This window comes from Gopherus evgoodei, chromosome 9 (genome assembly GCF_007399415.2).
Source record: "Gopherus evgoodei ecotype Sinaloan lineage chromosome 9, rGopEvg1_v1.p, whole genome shotgun sequence".
NCBI lineage: Eukaryota > Metazoa > Chordata > Testudines > Testudinidae > Gopherus > Gopherus evgoodei.
In genome coordinates, this window is record NC_044330.1 from 78,169,914 (window position 1) to 78,193,119 (window position 23,206).

The window sequence follows — 23,206 nt, forward strand, 5'->3', positions numbered from 1 at the left end:
CCGGTAGTTTTTTTTCATCATAGCATGCCCTAAGAAGACAAGGGATGTCTATCAGTACCGCTTTTATTTATTACCTAACCCTGAAATCTTCAAAAGGAAATGTAGAGACATCAAATCTTTTTCATCAGCTCAGTACTGATGTTCTGAGAAAAAACTGATAATGGTGTCTTAGGGTTTTGTGCAGGAAAGTCAATGATTCACATTTTGTTTCTGCAAAAAAGTCTGTTCTCTAACCCCAGGAAATAACTTGAACAATTCCAAACTGTAACATAAGGTGTTATAGTACATTTTCAACTTAGCTGAGGGTGAACGGGGAAATATGGACATTATAGAAACAAAACCAAAGAAAAATATTTGCTTAAAATTATGTCCTATATGAGTCTTTGGTATCTGGATTTGGGTGAACAGAAGATAATTTTTAAACATGCATTGTGTTGGGCCTATTTTTTTTAATGCATACAAATCATTTTTAGGACACCCCCCTGTACCCAAAGAGCTGTAGGTTCGGAACTGAAACTATGGCCAGAATCTGGCAGCCACATAACCTCCTCATCCCCTGTTTTGTGAATACCTTCAAAGGTAAAGAAAAATATTTTTAAAGTAAGCTTCTAGTTCTTTTTCCTTTTGAAGGGCATATTTGAAAACAAAACCCCATAACTAGGCTTGGAAATTCACTGTCCATAGCTGCCTAGGTCTGGCTATTGGGGTCCATGAAAATGAGTACATATCCCTCTGTTTTTAGGGGGACACTAAATTAATTCATGTATCTGGGAGCAGTACTGCCAAAGTCTTCATTTTTGGTAATAAGGTCATTGCAAGGTCCATCCAGGTTGGCTGTATGAAACAGCTGGTTCCTCTGATGAGCAGCCAGTGTAAACCATTCCCACAAGAAGGGGTTTGTCCAGGAGTATATATGAGAGCATAATCTTAAGGAATAAGCTTGTATTGAGATGAAGAGACTTTGGAATCTTGGCTTTGATACTGACTTCTTCTGTGGCCTTGGATAATTCACTTAACTTTGAGGTGTGCCCCCAAAAGACAGAGTATGATTATGTTCAAAAATAGAATGGAAAACCAGAGAACAATTTCTGCACTCCTGGGGGCCAAGATGTTGCCTCCAGAGCTGGTGCAGGAGTAGAAGCTATATGGGCAGTGCCAAGACAGCTGCATTGCCATGCAATCTGCATGCCAAAATAGAGAATGATCTTTGGTTTAAGTTCTCTTTAACACCCACAGATCAGCGTAAAGTGAACTGTAAAATAATTAGTATTCTGCAGTAACCCTAAGGAGGAGTATGCTTGGATGCCTTAAAACGTTTTTAAATATTTCTTTTTTTCCCCAAAAAAATTACCTTTTCTCAAAACAGCTCAAGTTTTTTCAAAGCTGAGGACACAAATGAAAGTGAGTCAGAAAAATATTTCTAATGCTTTTCTTTTGTGTAGCTGCAGCTACAATGTGCCATTTGTTCAATCGCTCTTGTTTGTAACTCACGTGGTGCTGCAACCTTGGATGAGGAGCAGTATGCACTGCAGCAAAGGGGTGTGAGGCTGGACTGAGTAAGCTTGATCAATGGTTGTTTCCACACTTTCAGAGAAATAAATAGTACAGAGTGTTTTAAATCTCCGGCATGGCTGCCATTTTGAGCATCAGGTAGGGAGATTAAAAGCTAAGGAGGCTGAAGAAGGCTAGCCCAACATAGTGGTATCCTAATGGTGCCCAGAACTGAGTTGTTTGATCCACCAGTACAGCTGTATTGTAATGTAGCATGTATTACTTAACGGAACAAATCCCCTTCACAGATTGGCACTCAGTCAGTGGTTCAAGTTGGTCCTACTGGGCTGTGTGTGTTTGGGGAAGAGGATCTCAAGTCTCTAACACTGCATCTGCCTCAGATTTCAGCAGATTGATCAAACTGACAAGGTCCAGTATTTCTGTATCAATCTCCTCTGTACTGATTGGCATTCGGAGTCTACAATGTGCCATGATTCAGTGGTGGTCTCTCTGCCAAATATATAGTCCAGCTCCTCATGGTAGTTGCAGTCCATGTGAACTCCCTAGAGATCTTATTATTGTCCCTAACATTCTTATAATCTAGCTGGAGTGCCTTTCCAGTTTTGTGGCACTGGAGAAGGTCCCAGGAATGCCCCCTCTTTTGCATTTGTCCAGATAGTCACTCGTAGATCTGTGCATTTTGGGATCATCCTGCATGTTGAATTGATTTCATCAGTCAGACTATGTATTTCCCTTCCTTCTTCTGGGTGGTTGTTAAATGTGGCTTTGGTAAACTAATAAATATTTAATAACTTTAATTTGTCTCTTGGGCTGTATTAACTCTCATTCCTACTCCATAAGTGACTACAGCCTCCAACTATGAAAAGCTGACTGATAGCCTGGCTCATGTTCTTTTATTAAATCTCATCTGCTTTTATGAGGTTGTGGTGCCCATGAGACACTGTTTGAAATTTAAGCTTTTTCTTCACAAGGCTGTAAGCAGTTTCTATCACTTGACATTAGACATGTTGATATCTATTTTTTTGCTCATCCTAAAGAAACAGGATTTTTACCCTGCTCTTTGCTTTTTCTAATTGGTTTTATTAGTTCAAGAAAAACCTCCAGTGTGTCACTGTAGACTTTGTACCCAAGTAAGCTTCACAAAGTCTTCAAGAAATTTTATTTCTCAGGGTGTAGTATATTTTGTTAGTTCTTTGGATTTTTGGTTAGACTTCATTGTTGTTAAGAACGGACATATTGGGACCAAAGGTTCATCTAGCCCAGTATCCTGTCTTCCAACAGTGGCCAATGCCAGGTGCCCCACAGAGAATGAACAGAACAGATAATCATCAAGTTATCCATCCCCTCTCTCTCATTTCAGTTTCTGGCAAACAGAGACTAGGGACACCATCACTCCCATCCTGGCTAATAGCAATTGATGGACCTATCCTCCTTGAATTTATCTGTGTGGTTTTTTTTGTTTGTTTGGGAGTTTTTTTGTTTTGTTTTGTTTTTTTAACCCTGTTATAGTCTTGGTCTTCACAACATACTCTGGCAAGGAGTTCCACAGTTTGACTGTGCATTGTGTGAAGAAATACTTGCTTTTGTTTGTTTTAAACCTGCTGCCTATTAATCCCCTGTTTGGAGGAGAATGATACAGGAAAGCCAGAAAAAATGCCTGAGACAGCCCTGTATATGTAAGTTTAATATCTGAAGTTTGAGATTTCGCAATTAGTCACCAACGAACTAAGAAGGGTAAAACTCTGAACAATAGGTGCATAGCAGTCAAAAGCCACAATCAATGCTAAAATGTTTTACTTTGAAAGAGTGAGGGAGCTTTCCTTTGTTCCTTAGAACTGTGCTACAGTATAAATGCCTTACTATGGTACAGGACCGGCGCCAGGGTTTCTCGCGCCCTAGGCGCATGGCCATTTCGCTGCCCCCCCGCGCTGATCCTGCGGCTCCGATGGAGCTGCCGCAGGCATTCCTGCTGAGGATCCGCTGGTCCATGCCTCTGGTGGAGCTGCTGCAGGCATGCCTGCGGGAGGTCCACCGGAGCCGCAGGAGCAGCCGACCATCTGCAGGCATGACTGCAGCAGCTCCACCGGAGCCGCGGACCAACGGACCCTCCGCAGGAATGCCTGCGGCAGCTCCATCGGAGCCACCTGCCGCCCCCCCCACCCCCAGCAAAATGTCACCCCCTCAATAATCCTGGCGCCCTAGGCGATTGCCTAGGCTGCTTAAATGGTACCGCCGGCTCTGCTATGGTATCTGCTATATAAATCTGCAGGTTAGCTAACTTACAAAGTTTCGGATTCCGGAAACCTGAGCTGAATGTTCTGTACCACAAGCCTTTTTATACCTAAAGAATGAGCTTTAAAGAGAGGAAAAGGGAGAACTTCATAGAAACATTCTGTGCTAATAAGAGTCATCTTTTGGTTATATATGTACAGTATCTTTGTGGGTATTATGCCTTCCTGAATCATTGCATAGAAGTAATTTTTTAGGATCAAGTGGTCATATTCTATAGGATTAATTTGTTGCAATTATAAAGTGGCCAAGGAAGGATAGACATGGGAGTGAACCTTTATCTTCTGTAATGAATATCTTTTTCAGTAAAAATATCCCTGTCCCCTTAAAATATAGTACCTTATTTCCATATCCTCTCCTGTAACCCTTTTTGAGGATACCTTATCTAGAAACAAGTAGACAGAGCTGATGCATGATGAAAGAACCAGGCAGACTTCTGTGGTTTTTACTAACCCCAAACGAGTCCCGTGTTCCACATTACTGAGGCTCTTGATGCATGTTTTACACAGTTCTAACCAAAGCTCTGTCAGGTACAACAAATCTTATGTTAGTGATATTAAATATAACAATAAGTTAAAGCCAAATCTTTGGTGTTAATACTTACTAGTTTGAATATTTAAGATTTAGTCACAATTTCTGAAGCAAGCTGATATTGATGCTTTAGATTGTGATCTGTGTTTGTAGAGCAGGTTGGTAAATTTGCCGTCTCTCATCTCTCCAGTTCAGTTTAAATTTCAAGTATCAGTGTTTAGGAAGTCAGTAGTTTCCCCAGGAATTGAAATGGAGGGGGCTGTTCGGATTTATATGTGTGTGTGGAGGGGTGTCAGGACCGATGATATATAAAAGAGATATAAATAAAGTAAATGTTTTGTTAGGATAATGCAAATTTAACATAAGGATAATGCAAGTTACACCAAAACACATAACAGGTCTAGATTTCTAAAAATATATATATATTTTTAAAAATGTATTTAATTTAAATTGACCTTTGAAAAGTAAGCCATCATGGGATAAGAGGGAAGTCCTCTCATGGATAAGTAACTGGTTAAAAGATGGGAAACAAAGATTAGGAATAAATTATCAGTTTTCAGAATGGAGAGAGATAAATAGTGGTATCCCAGAGGGGTCAGTACTGGGACCATTACTATTCAACATACTCCTAAATGATCTGGAAAAATGGGTAAACAGTGAGATTGCAACATTTTCAGATGTTACACAACTATTCAAGATTGTTAAGTCCCAGGAAGACTGCAAAGAGTTACAAAGGGATCTCACAAAAAACTGGGTTACTCAGCAACAAAATGGCAGATGAAATTCAATGTTGATAAATGCAAAGTAATGCTCATTGGAAAACAGTCCCAACTATACATACAAAATGAAGGAGTCTGAATTAGCTGTTAACACTCAAGAAAGATCTTGGAGTCGTTGTGGGTAGTTCTCTGAAAACATCCACTCAATGTGCAGCGGCTGTCAAAAAAACAAACAGAATGTTGGGAATCATTAAGAAAGGGATAGATGATAATAAGACAGAAAATATCATATTGCCTCTATATAAATCCATGGAAATGGACTGCTTGTGTGGATTGGTCTAGGCTGAGGTTGATGGTGGGATGGAAATTGTTGAAATCTAGGTGGAATTCTTCAAGGGCTTCAGATGATGAAGATGTCATCAGTGTAGAGCAAGGGCATTAGGGGATGAGAGCTAAGGAAACGTTGTTCTAAGTTAGCCATAAAAATATTGGCATACTATGGGGCCATGTGGGTGCCCATTGTAGTGCCGCTAACTTGAAGGTATAAATTGTCTCCAAACGTGAAATAGTTGTGGGTGGGGACAAAGTCTTAAAGTTCAGCCACCAGGTTTGGCTTGTAACTAGTTCACAAAAATGGGGGCAGGATGGGGAAATTTAGGGGGGGTGTAGGGAAATGACTGTAGGAAGTACATTCTGATTTCAATATGTCACTCAAAATCCCCTGTGAGTTAACCATATAGTATTTTTCCGTATTCATATCAACTAAGTATAAAGAAAACCTAATTGAAAGCCTACTGTGCTCAAAAATCAGACTTCAGTTTTATTTTTGCAAGCTATGTAGAATGAATAGGTTCCATTTGCAGCACTAAATTTATATTCTGACAGATACATGCAGGCTACTCAGTCAAAGGAGCTCATTATTGAAGATAAACAGTGGGTATTAATAGTAAGCATGTCCATTTCATATTGTGTGTTCTGGCAGAAGAATATTTTCACTTCCAAATTATAGCTGAAGTAATTAAAATTCAAGGCATTAATTATACATTAATGAAAACCAAACCATATTTCATACTTTTGTTTTGTCAGCATATGGAAAAATTCTGTCTGCTCAACCACTAGTGTGGTGTTTCAATGACAAATTATATAATCTCTAAAGCCAAGTAGCATTGTTCCACTGAATTAAGTTTGTCTGTAAAGGAGCATATACAGGGTGTGAAGAGTAGGGGGAAAAAGAGAGTGGTAGTTTAAAGCATTTCACCCAAATGCCACAATTGTCAGAATTTATGAATAATGTGAATGGGCTTTTTTGCTCTTTCCTATGCAGCTTTGTGCAATCTTAAAAACCATTGCATTTGTCTTCTATCTCTAGCAGTTCTTAGAAGTCAGCTCTAGAATGTAGCTAAAGTGGAACTGATACTGGTGTAAATCTTACCTTACTTGGTCTAACACTAAAGTTTCCAGGACCAATTTGCTGTGGTTAACCTGATTATCGATACAGATTATGTCTTATGAGTTAGCTGAAGATCTCGTGGCCAATATGACAACCATGGGATTGTCACATGGATTTATTGGCTGTATTCAGACATCTGGCCACACTACTATTCAGCCTAGTCATAGCAGAGCCGTAACAAGGAATTTTTGCTCCTGAGGCAAGGGCCAGCTCCAGGCTCTTCGGTGGCAATTCGGTGGTGAGTCCCTGAGTCTCTGTCATTCTTCGGTGGCAACTCCCTGAGTCCCTCTTGGAGAAAGGGACCCGCCGCCGAATTGCCGCTGAAGAATGAATGAGGTGGCAGCGGCAATTTGGTGGCAGGTCCTTCCTTCTGACAGGGACTCAGGGACTTACCGCTGAATTGCTGCCGAAGAAGCGGTGGCAGTAGAGCTGCCACCGAAGTGCCACCGATCACGGTAGGGGTGTGTCCCTACGCTTTGCACACCCGAGGCAAGTGCCTCACTTGTCTCTCCCTTGTTACGGCACTGAGTCATAGTAGTTTAATTCAATTAATGTAACTTCTCTTTATTTAAAAGTTATTTGCGAACAGGTTTTCTTTTTATTACTGATTTGTTTATTTGTCATAGCCTGAATTTGAGAATATATTGGAGATTGAAGAATATGATGCATCTGCCGAGGGAGAGCCTGTGAGGAGGTCTTGAAGTGGATGGAGGAAAGCAATAAGCTAAGTGTTCTGTTTTTCCATTATTGTTCAGCACACAGAGATCTGATTCTGTTAGCTCCAGCAGGGCCTAATATGTGCACCAACTTTAATGAATTCTGGCCTATAGCCACAGATGCACCAGAGGGAGAGAATGAATTTGAATTAGACCAGGAATCATAGTGCAGTTGAGCTTTTGGGATAAAGAATTAGTCACACTAGTATGGATTCTGGGAAAAGGATTATTGTGCTATTAGTCAGGGATTGCTAAATGCATTCTTCCCTGTTCAAATTTGCAGGTTGGCTAGTCAAGTTGTGTTTTATTTAAAATCAATTGTGATGATCTGAAGAATCTGTCTATATACAGCTTAAGAATTCTGTTTCATATTGGGGAATCCTACGTGTGTGTGCGTGTGTGTGAGAGAGAGAGAGAGAGAGAGACAGAAAACTCCATTTGGAATGTGTGGGCCTTTATTGCTTTCTGTTGTCTTTTTACCTCTGTATTGCACTGAAATTCCAAGGGTTCCTGAGGAAAGACTCAATGGAGAGTCATTAACCTGAATGGCTCCTATTGAAATGGAAGCAGTGGGACGGTGGGATGGCTAAAGGCTAGAGTAAACCATTGTTCTCAAACTTCCCTTCAAGGCCTGGGGTGTAAAGCAGTGGAATTTGGTACAGTCCTTTAAAACACAAAAGACTGTGAATCTGGAGAGGTGACTCACAGAAAGTTTGGGAAGAAGAGAGAGAGAGAGAGAGGGACATGCTTTCATAGCAGGGGCTCTTGTTCAACTGTGGAACCAGCCAAAAAGAAGGAAACTGACTATACAAGAGAGATCCTTCATGATTCAAAGCAGCAGCCATGTGCAGGAAGGGGATCTTAGACTCCTTATCACTGAGGGTATGGCTACACTTACAGTTGTACAGCGCTGGGAGTTACAGCTGTCTTCGTACAGCTGTGTAGGGAAAGCGCTGCAGTGTGGCCACACTGACAGCTACCAGCGCTGCAGTGTGGCCACATTTGCAGCGCTGTTGGGAGTGGTGCGTTGTGGGCAGCTATCCCACAGAGCACCTTGTCCCATTTTGGCACTGTGAGTTGTGGGAAGGGGACTGAAGGGTGCGGGTCATTCCGCTTCCTCTCCCAACGCCTCGTGGTGCATCACTACACATCCCAGCAGTTTGGTGCCATTGTGAGTCTGCAGCGCAATTTCTGTTAGAAATGGAGCCCGAGCTGCTGAGGACTTTGCTGATGAATGTCGCCAGCACATCACGTTTGGCAGTTGAGCTATTCTTTCAGCTCCAAAGTGACAGTGAGGAGTCCGATGATGATATCGATTCGCCTGACATGCGTGACAATAAATTGCTTGTGGCAGTAACGGACGTGCTCAGCACCGTGGAACGCCACCTTTGGGCTCGGGAAACAAGCACTGAGTGGTGGGATCACATCGTCCTGCAAGTCTGGGATGACGAGCAGTGGCTGCAGAACTTTCGGATGAGAAGAGCCACTTTCATGGGACTGTGAGCTGAGCTCGCCCCCACCCTGCGGCGCAAGGACACGAGATTGAGAGCTGCCCTGTCAGTGGAGAAGCGGGTGGCTATTGCAATCTGGAAGATGGCAACTCCAGACAGCTACCGATCGGTCGCGAACCAGTTTGGAGTGGAAAGTCTACCGTTGGAATAGTGTTGATGCAAATTTGCAGGGCCATTAATCGCATCCTGCTAAGAAGAACCGTGACTCTGGGGAACATCCAGGACATTGTGGATGGCTTTGCACAAATGGGTTTCCCTAACTGTGGAGGGGCAATAGATGGGATGCATTTTCCTATACTGGCACCACCCCACCTGGCATCCGAGTACATTAATAAGAAGGGGTATTTCTCTATGGTTCTCCAAGCGCTTGTGGATCACCGTGGGCGTTTCATTGACATTTACACAGGCTGGCCTGGAAAGGTGCATGATGCACGCATCTTTTGGAACAGTGGCCTGTTCAGGAAGCTGCAGGCCGGGACTTTTTTCCCAGACCGCAAGATCACAGTAGGGGACGTCGAAATGCCCATTGTGATCCTTGGAGACCCCGCTTACCTGTTAATGCCATGGCTCATGAAACTGTATACAGGGAAGCTTGACAGGAGCAAGGACCGGTTCAACTACAGGCTGAGCCGGTGCAGAATGACTGTGAAGTGTGCTTTTGGCCATTTAAAAGGGCGCTGGAGATGTCTTTATGGGAAGCTAGACTTGGGGGGAAGCAGTATCCCTGTGGTTATATCCGCGTGCTGTACCCTCCATAATATTTGTGAAGGGAAGGGTGAAACATTCAGTGAGGAATGGACCTCCGAGGTTCAACACCTAGAGGCTGAATTTGCACAGCCAGAGAGCAGGGCTACTAGAGAGGCCCAGCACAGGGCTACAAGGATTAGGGATGCCTTAAGGGAGCAATTTGAGGCTGAAAGCCAACAGTAATGTTTGGTGCCTTGCACGGGAGTGAAGTGCAGTGGTTACATTGATTTGCAATGCCTGTTTTTCCCTTAGGGTACAGTATGTTTCACTTTCTGCAATAATAAAAACTGCTTTAAAAGCCAAGAAATCATTTATTCAAAATACAGTACATAAAAGGGCAGGGGGGTAGGGTGCTGAACTGTACAGTCAGAGGTTTGAATATGTCCTGCCTGGAGTGCTGTGCAATGCCTGCTGCACTTCAGGATTAATATGCTGCATGGTGATGGGGGTTGAGTGCATAGGGTAAGGGTCGTAGTTCTCAGGGCTGGTAGGTGAACGTACAGGTGTTGGGGGCAGCTGGTGGTGGTAAGAACCAGAATGCTGGAGAAGGGGGTTTTGAGCAAACAGTGGGGCACAAGGGAGAGAGCTTTAGGATGGTGGCGGGGAGGGTTAGCACAATAGTCATCTGCCTGCATGGCTACGAGTGACTGCATACAATCCGTTTGGTGCGCCAGGAGGCTTATCAGCTGCTTTGTGTTTTTCTTGGTAGCCAATTCCTTTCTCCTGCTTTGTGTTTCCCTCCACTGATGCATTCTCTCTCTCCAGTCCTGCAGCCTCTTATTCTGTCTGGCATACTGATTCATAACTGCTTTCACCAAATCTTCTTTGCTTTTTCTTGGTTTCCTCCTCAAGTTCTGTAGTCTTTCAGCAGGCTGTGATAGGGCCAGAGGATTCAAGGACACTTAAAAAAAACAGAAATAGAAACATTTATTACAGAGGCTGCATTGTTTATAATCACAGTGAAGGAGTTTGTATACTGTTTGTAGCATCATTTACACATAGCAAACATAGCACAGAGAGGCCACAGCAGCGAAGACATGGTGAGTAATGGGGAATGAGTAATTAATGAAGCCATGTTGCTGCCGTGGCTCACCTGGGAAGGGGAGCTGCTTGAGTCATGGCTCACTGGGGTTTCTGTGCAGTGGGGAAAGCAGAGAGCAGCTGGGGGGACCTGCACTGAGCACTATCCCTATATTTTCCACAGAATTTTATCCTGCCAGATATGTCGCTGCTGCGGGTTACCTGGGAAGGGTGGGACGGTCTTCTACAGCAATGTGGATTCCGCCCTGGTCCCTATGCAGCTTGCCTGTGTGCAGCAATGGTCCCCCAACCCCTCACGGCACACTGACTGGGACAAGGACCACAGTGGCTCTCCCTATAAACTTGTACAAACGCATTGCCCACGCTCTGGCTGAAACTTTTGAGGAGATTACAGAGGCCGATTACCGCGACGTGATAGACCACATCAATGGATGCAGGCAGCCAGCCATAACCCCCACCCTCCTCTCCCAAAACAGTTCCATCCTAAAAATAAAATCTGCTTACTGGGAACCCGCTCCTCTCCATCTTCTTCACCAACAAATTCCAGCTGCTGCGACTGGCTACCTTCCTCCTGGCTTGAGAAGAACTCCTGGCTGCATGCCTCCTGGGACTCCGGGGTGTCTCCCTCCATCCCAGTAGCCTCACTCTCGGCTTCCTCTACACCCTCCCCCTCCTCTCCCTGCTCTGAACTGTCCATCATGGTCCTCGGATTGGCAGTGGGGTCACCCCCAAGTATCGCATCCAGCTCCTTGTAAAAACGGCAGGTCGTGGGGGCAGCACCTGAGCGGCAGTTTCCCTCACGGGCTTTGCAATAGGCACTCCGCAGCTCCTTTACTTTAACCCTGCACTGCACCGCGTCCTGTTCATGGCCCCTTTCCAGAATGGACTTTGATATCTGGCCTTTGGTTTCATAATTTCTACGGCTGGAGCGCAGCTGTGACTGCACAGCTTCCTCACTCCAAACACTGATGAGGTCCTGCAGCTCGCAAGTGTTCCATGCTGGTGCTCGTTTGGGGCGTGGAGGCATGGTCAGTTTGCTCAGCCACACCTGGCTGAGCAAACAGGAAGGGGATTTTTAAAATTCCCAGGGCATTTAAAGGGCGTGTCACCTGAGCCCAGGGCAGTGGAGTGCAAAACGATGAGCAGAGTGGCTGAAAAGGTATGCTGGGATACCTCCTAATACCCTGGAGGCCAATAACTGCTTTTGCTGGCCACACTTGATGAGCAGCGCTGCATCACCAGCGCTGGAATCATTACACCCCAAGCAGACCAGGTGTACAGCCAGTGCTGCAGCCAGGGAGTTGCAGTGCTGGCTGTGCTTTGTAAGCATGGACACAGAGTAAGTTGCAGCACTGTAACCCCATCACCAGCGCCGCAACTCTCAAGTGTAGCCAAGCCCTGAGAATTATTCTCTAGACTAAGGGAAGTGTGCAAATATTTGTCTGGATCTGGATCTTTTGTGATACCTAAAGACTAAGTATGTTTAGAAACCATTGCCAAGCCTACATGTCTGTCTGCTTCAACTATCACATTGTTGGACCATATCAGGGAATTTCTGTATTAGAACCATAAAGTGTATGTGTATAACAAATCTGAGGCCAAGAGACACAAGGGGTAAGATTGAATTCCCCACAGCTTAGGCCTCTTGCTTTTTCATTTCTGTCTCTCTCCCTCTCTATGAAAAGCATGCAAGGTCAAACTGCTAATTGTGTTATGATAAGGCTTTGCAAAAACAACTGTAATTGTTCTTCAAAACAGAACACAGCTTAGTAGCTTTTAACTTGTTTGCTATGTATGTTAAAGTTTAAGTAGATTTGCAACATCCTGAGAGTTGTTTAGAAATTAAGAGATAGTGAAGTAATACGTGATAAATGTATGTTAAAATAGAGGATGTATGTGGATGGATGCTTGATTTAGATAAAGGATAAATGGTCAGGGAAATGTCAGCCTGTTATAACTGTGATCTCCCATGGCCGAAGAATGCGTAGCACGGCAATAACTGGATGACCCCGCAGGGCAAGCTAGAATCCACCCAAGTGCCCCCAACCCCCCAATGGAGGTCTGAAGACTTGGAAGAACAAGATAACACTCAGCCCTCAAGGATGGGCCACCTGCTAATTGATAATCACTTCAAACAAACATCAGCATGATGAAGCGATTCCCATTGACTTGTATAAGGACAAAATCCTATAAGAACAGAACCAAAACCTCAGAGACTTTGAATCTGGTTATGCAACCACCCTCCAGGAGCAAAGGATGTGCATCTGACAAGGACTCGGCTCCACCCTTGTGTACAGGCTACCTGGCCAGTTCTCTACCACGAGCAACCTCTAGGCTGGTAACTATAACAGCTATGCAGAAGTTGTATGAATGAGTGTGTGAATGAATAAGGAATGGTAGTGAAATAATATTGAATTGCATATCCTGATTTCTCGCTCTTTCTCTGTATTTACAATAAACCTGGCATTTTGCCTCATCCCTCTTATAAGATCCTGTTGGTATTATTTTATTGGTGTAACAACATGTCCCAGAAGAGATGAACTGTAGACTTGGAGCTCCCACAAGGATGGAGCTCTGGGAAAGAGTGTGTTTAAGCTACTGGGGCAGATAGTTGTCCAGACTGCTCCTGGGAGCCTAACGCAGCTGGACTGGGAAATCCCATTTCTGTGGAGAGGTACGGGATAGTCTGTACCAAGGAAGAGTGTCAGAGAAATTGGAACCAGCAACAGAGTCTGGGAGCATACTGAGACCCAGAGAACTTAGACAACATGGGGCCAGTATGGCAGGACATAAACACAGCAGTCTGGTGAGGGTCCTGCTAAGGGAGCTGTGTGACATCATTGTATACATACTATGTTTGTTGTGACTTTTGATATAATGTCAGTATAATACCATTATAATACTATTACACTGGGAATTAAACTCTGGTCCTATTTGGGTACAGTCACACTGTTGTGATGCATAGATTTGTGTGGATCTAATCAAGACAATATGGTGTGTCACAAAGGACATGGAATCCTTTACTCATCATATAAAGCCGGGGTCCCCAATATGGTGCCCACAGGTGCAATGGCGCCTGCGGGGGCATCTAAATGTGCCCGCGTCCTGGCCGGCGGTGGAGCACCTGCCAAAATGCCGCCGAATTTCTGCGGCGTTTCGACGGCGACGCCTCTCAGTGATGTCACTTGTCGGTGGCAAGTGGCGTCATTGAGAGGCGTCGCCACCGAAACGCCGCAGAAATTCGGTGGCATTTTGGCAGTTGCTCTACTGCCACCACAGTCCTTCGTCTGGTGCCTACCAGACGAAAAGGTTGGGGACCACTGATATAAAGTTTTTCTCTGTAGTTTTCTCAAGATTCTCAATTTTTTTTTTACACTGAAGTTTACTGAATTCATTTTGACATACCTTTTCAATGAAACTGATGAGCTATCTAAGTAAAGATTATTTTTATTAGCCTGGTATATATACACTATCTCATAACCTTTGAATTCAAAAAATGATGCTTTGGAATCTGATGGGTTTTGTTTGTGGTACTGCATCGACAAGCCATGCTGTTCTAATCATTTGACTCACTGTTTCTATATAAAGAACTAACATGCTCAGTAAGAATTGCTTCTTTTGGTTCTAGTTTGAATATGAAACTGACACATTCTAAATCCTGCCCACTACACACAGCCAAGAATTTCAGTGGCTTAGAAAGGACAAGAGATGTACAAAAACATGTATCAGTTTATTTCTCTGGCAATTCATCCTTTGATATGTGACTTGTAAGGTGCCATGGCATTACCAGGTGTCTATTTGGTTTCCTCAGATTGCCAACATCATCCCTTTCTTCCATGTTAGCGAGGGCTGGGAGCAAGGTGAAGATGCCTGTCAGTCCTCTGGGACTTGGTCTACACTACAAAGTTAGGTCAACATAAGGCAGCTTACATCAAGCTAAATATGGAAGTGTCTGCACTACAGTGTCCCTCACACCGCTTTAACTCACCCCCCTATGCTGACGTAATAAAGCAACCTAGTAAAGCCTCAGCGAGAGGCATAATGCTTAGGTCAATGTAGTTAGGGTGATGCAGTAGAGACATTGTGTTTCTTATGTTGACCTAAGTAGTCTCCAGCAGGTGTCCAGCAATGCCCCAGCACGACCACTCTCATCACAGTTTTGAACTCCGCTGCCCAGCAGCCAGGTACATCATTAAATTCCTGTCACCTTTTAAAGTCCCAGGATTTTTTTGAAATTGCTCTTCCTGTTTGCTTGGTGTGGAAAGCAAACATAGCAACTAACCAGCTGACTATACCAGTGCCATCCAGCAAATGCCTGGAGTACATGGGAGATGATGGATCTCTTGGGGCTGTGCGCAGAGGTGAGAGGCTGAGCAGTCACAGCTCCGATCCAGCCATGGGAACTTCGACATCTGCAACCAGGTCGCTCAGGGTGTGGAGGAGAAAAGGTACACAGGGATACATAACAGTGCCACATGAAAATCAAGGAGCTCCGGCAGGTGTACCAGAAGGCAAGAGAAGTAAATATTTCCTCTGGTGCAGAGCTGCAGACATGCTGCTTCTATCAGTAGATGCATGCCATCCTTGGTGGCGGCCCATCTCCAATGACAAGTGCCCCATGGATACTTCAGGAGAGCTGGAGTCACATGCCACTGCAGTGAACCCTAAGGACAGGGACGTCCCTAGCCATTTTGGTGTCCTAAACAGCTCCCCCATGGGGGGGCAGGAGCAGGCTTGGGAGGCAAGGGGGAAACTGCACCCCAACATGAGTTGTCAGAGTGGAGTGGGCTGGGGCCAGGTCACTCCACTTCCCACCATCCGGTGAGTGCAGAGCAGGCCCGCCCCCTGCTGCAGTCTCAGGAGAAGGGGTGACGTGGGGACATGACTGGGGTGGAGCAGGGGTAGGGCCCATGGGGAAGAGGCAGAGCAGGGGCTGGAGGAGCAAATTTCCTGGCGCCCTACACAGCTGCATACTTTGCATACGGGTAAGAACGGCCCTGCCTAAGGATGAGGTTCTGGATGAGAAAGGACTATGTGGGACAGACAACCAGGGGATCCAGTAGCATGGTGAGCCAGGACCTGTTTTTGACACCTGACTAGTCAGGTCACTCCCAATAGGTGCATTTGCATTATTATAGTAGTGCCCACATACCAATCTTTATGAGGTTTATATACACTCCAAAAAAAAATTTATATACGCTCCAAAAAAAATTATATACACTCCAAAAAAAAAACAAAAACAAAAAAAAAGAGCCAGGCTCAGCCCACTACAACAACACACACTACTGAGGCTTATTGTTAAAATGCTCCTTTAAAGTCTCCTTAAGCCAAATAGCTCCCCATTGAGCTCTTATATCCTGGTTTCTGACTGCTCAAAATCAGCAGACAGCCGATCCATTGTATTCCACCCATGGAAACTTTTTCCCCCTTTGCTTCACAGATATTATGAAGCACACAGCAGTCAGCTATGACCATGGGGATATTGTTCTCACTGATGCCTAACATTCTGAGTATACAGCACCAGCAGCCTTCAAACAGGCAAATGCAAATTCAACAGTCATTCTGCACCTGCTGAGCCTGTTATTGCAGTGCTCCTTGATGCTGTTGAGGTGGCTGGTGTACAGCTTCATGAGCCATGGGAAGAAGGGGTAGTCTGGGTCTCCCAGAGTCACTATTGGCATTTCCATATCCCCAGTGCTAATCCTCAGGTCTGGAAAGAAAGTCTCTGCTTGCAGCTTTTTGTACAGACCTGTGTTCTTACAGGTATGTGTGTCATGCACCTTCCCTAGCCAGCCCGCATTGACGTCTGCGAAATGACTCCAGTGATCCACCAGTAATAGCATAGAAAAGTAGCCCTTTCAGCTTATGTAATCCATCTCAAGGTGGTCTGGGGCCAAAATAGGGATACGTATGCCTGCTATTGCCCCACTGCAGTTCGGGAACCCCATTGCTGGAGAGCCATCCACTATTTCCTGCATATTGCCCAGAGTCGCAGTCCTTCATAGCAGGACATGACTAAGGGCCCTGCACACATGCATCACAAGAACCCCCATGGTAAATTTCCCAGCTCCAAACAGATTCCCGGCTGATCTGTAGTAATCTGGTGTTGCTAGCTTTCATGCAGCAATCGCCACTCACTTCTTCACCATGAGTGCAGCTCTCATTTTGGTGTTGCTGCACCAAAGGGCTGGAACAACCTCCACACACAGTTCTAAGAAGATGGCCTTGCACACTGAAAGTTCTGACACCACTGCTTGTCACCCTATACCTGCTTAATGATGCAATCTTGCCTCATTTCTCGTGCGCAGAACTAGCCGTCCACCACATGCAACTGCTCCACAAATGCCATGGCACACAACAAGGCAGCTTCCAAGGCATCATCATCAGACTCACAGCTCAGGAAATACTGCAGGATGAGGGGCATTGTGTTTGTAATGCTCAGCGCAATATTGAAGAGCAGTGCAGGATCCATGCTTTCTGACAGAGATGGTGGATGTGCAGGTTACAGAGGCTTTTGAAAAGCAACATGAAACATCCTACGATGCCCATGGAATGAGGGGATGGAGAAAACTGAATCTTAGGACACTGAACCTGCTCCCATGAAGCACTGCAAACCCTTCCTAAATCACCCTGCGTTAAATAGTGGCAAGTTGCATGGTAGGATAGCTACCGCTGATGCACTGCTCTCTGCATCAATGCAAGTGCTGCTACTGTGGATATGCAACGGTGGCTTGTACATTCACACAACTTAAATTGATTTAATTTTGTAGTGTAGACAAGTCCTGGGATAAAGAGATTATTCCTAAATCCGGCTCTATCCCACAAAAATCTTTCAACTGGGACATAGTGGCATATTGTTATAAAATAGGCCATTATGTCATCACTGTCATATATAACCACATTTGAAAATCAGATATCAGTTAAAAAAAAAATTGTTCACATCACATTGTGGGGGGGAGAGGTGGGGGATATACACATTTTCTAGCCGCTATTCCATTCTGCTCTGTCCTAGAGTGTAGTCAGTGAACATTTCATGCTGTTAAAAATCCCGTCTGTGAAGGAAACTGTTCCTTGAAGGCTCTTATTGTTATCACAGATGTTATCACATTTAAATATTGCTTGGACTGCAAACCACATCTTATATGAAGACACTGTAATGTCTGAAAAAGATTTGTAGGAGACAAACTTCTGTTCCAATGCAATGGAAATGTTGGCATAAGCTGCTACACACAAATGAGATGTTTACAAAAATTGAATAGTATGCCATATGTGAGGCCATTTATTTTATATAAACACATCTGTTTTTTTACCGCTTTTCACACACACAAATCAAGGGAAATGGATCTTGTAATAAACAAAAATATTAAGGGAAAAACTACCCACCTGTCTTTATTTTGAAGCAATAAAAATTTACTTGTTAGGTTTTCATCTAATGGCCCAGTCCAGTGAAATCTAGTATGGCCTCAGCTCCCATCAGTCAATGGGAGCTGAGGTTGCTTGGCATCTCCTTTACTGCATGTTAGATCAAAACAGTCTGAGTAAACTTAAGTTATTTTATGGTTTAGCGTAAAACAAATCCACTTACATGCAGAATATCTTCCATGCTACCACTCATATACTGTTGAAGAAGGCCTCTTCCCTTACCTTTTTAATAGTATGATGTTTATCCTGTACATAAGCTCTAGTATTTATTACAAATCTACAACATCTTTATTGTTTTTTTGAGGTAGCGAGACCGAGTGGCATTGGGTGTGTTTGTGTTGTTTTTTACTAATATTTTATTAATTGAAAAGATAAAATGAAAATCTGATTGAAAACTCTGCCTCAGTTTACCCATCTATAAACTGTCTGTAAAGCGTTACATAAACTGACAGAAGTGTTGCATAAACTGCAGAAAATCCGGAGATGATGGATGAAATGACCCTTCTGTACATAAAGTCAAATTATTACTATAAATGATTTTCCCTTTAAAAATCAACTTGTGCAGCTGCCTGCTGGTGTTCTCAACTCTGTCTCAGAGAACTGAAGAGCTTTCTCTTTCTCTTTCTCATTTACCTTGGTAAGGGCAGTATGTTCGTTTTGCTTCAGGTGATACTATGGAAGAGTTCCTAGACTAAGTATACAGTGGAATCTTCAACTGAAATGGTCAAATCTTCAACAACAATTGTTTTAAAAAATTCTATATTTAAATGTATCGCTATTGTTCACTATTTGCAAATATAGTATTCATTCAAAACCCCACACTCCACTGAAAACTGAGATAAAATTTGAATAGACATGCTAGTAACAAAACAATGGTCAATTTGATTTAAAAAAGCTTTGGATCAGGCCCATTAATAATAATGAATTGTCACCAGGGCTTGCTACATTAACGTTCAAGACTTCCTAATATTTTGCTGTTTGCAAGTGTGCGTAACAAATAGCAAGCCCTAAAAGTCTCATATCATAATTGTATCAACCAACACATTATTTCATGACTATTCAATTGAATTGACTAAAATAATCTATTTTCTTATGTATATTTTACTTTAAGCAGACAAAACAGATAGAGGGACAGATTAGACAGCAAAGAGCAATGGAAAGCAAGACATTTGTAACTGAAAAGCCAAAACCACTGCTTTATAACAACTGAAAGTAATTAAACTGCTTTAAATAAAACAGAATTTCCACTGCATCCTCCTGTGAGATAGTAGCAAAACAGTAAGCGAGGAAAAGTAGGGAAGTAAATAAAACTAGAACTACTACTATCACTCAGGTAGAACAAGGAAGACACAATGTTTCCTAATATTTATAAATTTCTGTGATGCTCCACGTACCTACCCACAATTCATTGTTGTTTCATGAAGACAGGGAAGGAGCGAAAGAGGCCTCTTATGCTAAGACCAACTTACCACTCCACTGCTACTCTGCCCAAATCCTCCCAAAGTTCCATGCTGCTGTCACAGTGATTCATTGTATCTGATTTTTAAATGAATTCTAACTGTTAAATTTCCATGATTCATCTGCTTCTCTCAGCTTTAGTCACTTGAAACGTAGTAAGTGATTAATATCTTATCTTATTCTATAGTACGTGCTGTATTTCTTTCCTTGAATAGTCAGGTATTTTATACTATGATCCTCTGTTAAATGTAGATAATATCACTCTTGACAAGAGTATCTCTTGCAGGTATTTTATATGCATAGGGAAAAAATATCCAAGCTGGATTCATTGTTAAAGAATACCATCCCAGTTTTTCAGTTTCCATCTAGGATTACTAATGTGATATGCTCAAATTATAATTTTTCATTCATCAACTGTTGAACTATCTACAAAATGTTGATATATCAACTTAAACAATTACTGCAAATAGCATTCAAGACAAATTGGACAGACCTAAATACTAAATCAGTCATTTCCTGAAGGCTTTTCTCTTCTATCTTACTACATATCTAAGTGGGAAGAAATGCCTATTATCTCGAAGTTTCTGGAGAAGTGCTATCCTCTTTATTCATTTTTGTCACTCCATTGTTTGAAATATATTAAATTCCTTCCTTCCTTTCCAGTAATCCCATCTTTCCCTGTGATCTCATTAGATCTCTCAAACTGTATTTGGGATGCCTCAGTAGGGGAAGAGAAGGCCCCCAAGTTAAAACAGTGGTGTTGGTGGACCAACAGGTTACCTGATTCATAAGTCATATTGAACCAATTTTACTGCATAATGGTGGTATTAATACTAAATTATTTTTACATTGATAATGTGCCCAGTACTTTACAGTACACACAATTTGTTCCCCTACTCTTTATCTGTGTTTTCTGTTTAGACTGAAAGTCCCTCTCCTGAAGTACTATCTTCATGCAGTGAATAAGACGAGGCCCCATTCTCATCTGGCCCATAGATGGTATTGTAATACAAATAATAGCCAAACTGACGCACAGTTATATGGCCCTAATTATATAACCTAATTTTTCTGACGTAAGGAAAGGGGATTTCAGTTTTCAGTGCTGTCAGTTTGTCCCCTAACTTTCACAGGCACAGACCACCCCATTTCTCCACTACATGAATGGCAATCTGATCTACCAAGGGTATCTATGACTGACAATAGTTTTTGTGCTAGTGATTAATATTAACTGTCTTAATGGAGAAATTGACAGCATATTTCATAAATAACTGAATTATGTGTCAAATCTTCAGAATCACATGAAAACAAATGTGTGCCCAATTACAGAAACTGCACATACAGTAATAGAAATTATACATGCAAAATATGTGTTTTAGGATTTGGGTGTGCAAAAAGCCTTAATTGCAAATACTTACTTTACTTGGTCTTAGTCCTGAAAATGTTTATCTAGATGAATGTCCCTTTGCAATCAAATTAATGTCTCTATCTGTGGAAGGAGTATTCACATAAGCAACAATCTTGATGCAGTTGTTTGCATGATTACCCTTTGGTAGTACTAATTTGATGGGTTGCCCGCCTTTAAGGTGCCACCTGATGTACTGGGATACTACTGAGTCCACCTGTTCCACCAGCCTGGGCTCCCTTTACCCTGTCTTATTGAACCAGGCTCTTAAGCCTCTTCTAGTACACACACAGGCAGGTCCACACCCAGCTGCAGAAAGACACAGGCACTGAGATCAGTTTTGGGAAGACTCCGCTTAAGGGACTTGCCCCAGCACTCAGGTGCCTACCTCCCTTGAAGTGCAAACCCAAAGATATATTGTCTTGCATAGTATAGAAAGATCTGCACAGCTCAAGCTCATAAAAAATTCGCCTTCTCCCTCAATGTGAAAAGAGAGATCCACAGCTTCTTTCCCCCCATTAGAAATTACACAAACTGAGTTTAATAATAAACAAAACAAATTTATTAACTATAAAAGGCAGATTTTAAGTGATTATAATGGATAGCAAACAGAACAAAGCAGATTACTGAGCAAATTAAACAAAACATGGATACTAAATTTAAGATCTTAAATAAACTGGTTTCAAGAAGTAATTTCTCATCCTAAATGTTATTTTAGGAAAGTTGCAGAGTTTCTGTAGTTTGGAGTTCCAGTTATTTCTTCGTATAGGCTGGACCCCTGTCTCAGTCTGTACTCACCTCTGTCTTTCCCCTCAGGTTAGTTCCTTTGTCCCTTCACGTACTTTCAGTAGTCTTTCTTCTTGGGTAGGCAATAGAGGAGAGTCCAGATTAATCCCCTCCCCAGACTTAAAAAGGGTTTACTTAAGGCAGGGAACCTTTGTTTGATCCCCATTCCCCTACAGAGGAAAAGTACCAACAATGTCCAAGGTGGTATTTTGTATCAGGTGATATTATCACCTGACCTTGCGGTGTCAAAGCAACTATGAAACCAGGTTTATTTGCAATGTCCACCGGAAGGAACTCCAGACAGATGGGAGATCCACATCTTCAAAGACTCATTGTCTTTTTCTAATGGCCCATTAAGGCTGATTGCTAACTGTCTGGTGGACGTTTCCCCAAGTATGCACACAGTTGTAATTGTTACATAGTCAATATTCCTAACTTCAGATACAGAAATGATACATACATACAAATTGGATAATCACATTCAGTAAATCATAACCTTTCCAATGATATCTTACATGAGCCATCTTGCATAAAGTATACCTTAGTTATGCCATATTCATATCATAACCATATTTCTTGGAAAAATGTAGGGTATAACAGCACACTAATGGCAACAGCATTTTGACTGGTAATATGGAAAATTCTCAAATGTTCTTCTGCACCATCATGTCTCTCTAATACTGCCTTTTGCTGACTGAATATGGAACTCTGTAGTTAATTTAGCAATTTAATTGTCTTGCAAAATGTCTGTTTCAATACAGCATCTTAATCCCCAGTGTAGATAAGTACAAGATAAATCTGAATATTTGATCTTTCAACAAATAAAATGTTCCAAGTTGATCTAGAAAGCTAAATAGAATGTTGACCTCTGAGGGCTGAGGGAGAACTTTTGGAAGGCTAGCACTGAGACAGAGGAGTTGGTGAGAGAAAAGATAAAAGGCTATTAAACAGAGAAAGCATTTCTGATTCCACTTCTAAAGGTCGATTGTTTAAGAAATAAGTGTGTGCAAGAGAGAGCAAAAGTTCTTTACTTCCTGAGATGTGACTCAGAAAGCTGTTTCCCATTTAATTAAATTGGGAAATTGTGAGACAGTCATGGTATGTGCCTCAGAATAATGAGACAGGTCAGTTAATGGCATTGAATGCTGTGTCTACTGTACAATGAAAAGTGCAGCATAAAACATGAAATGGTTTCATTTAAGATTATTTTAGATTACTGTTTCCGTTTTCATTTGATAATGTGTTTTTCCTGCTCAGTGTGTTTTAATAGTCTTTCTTTTCCTTCTGGAACTGGTTGACTCCAGTTACTTTATGGTCAAATATAAATTTGATTATGAAATAAAGTCTTTATTAATGTATCAAAATGTGTTTCACATACATTAGAGCTTAGTGAGAAAGAGAAATCCTTACACTTTACTCTCCCAATGTCACCTTGGTGGAAAGCCTGGAGGTAGATTGTCTGTAGCTACTGTTCATTATTTCACACACCTTTAGGCTATTCAGTTTCAATAACAAATTGAAAAAGGAACTTTACAAGTTTAAAGGAATCAGGAGGGAAGGATAAAGCCCTTTATGCAGGAACCCACTTTAAATTAGAATGAAAGGGTTATAGATGAGGTTCA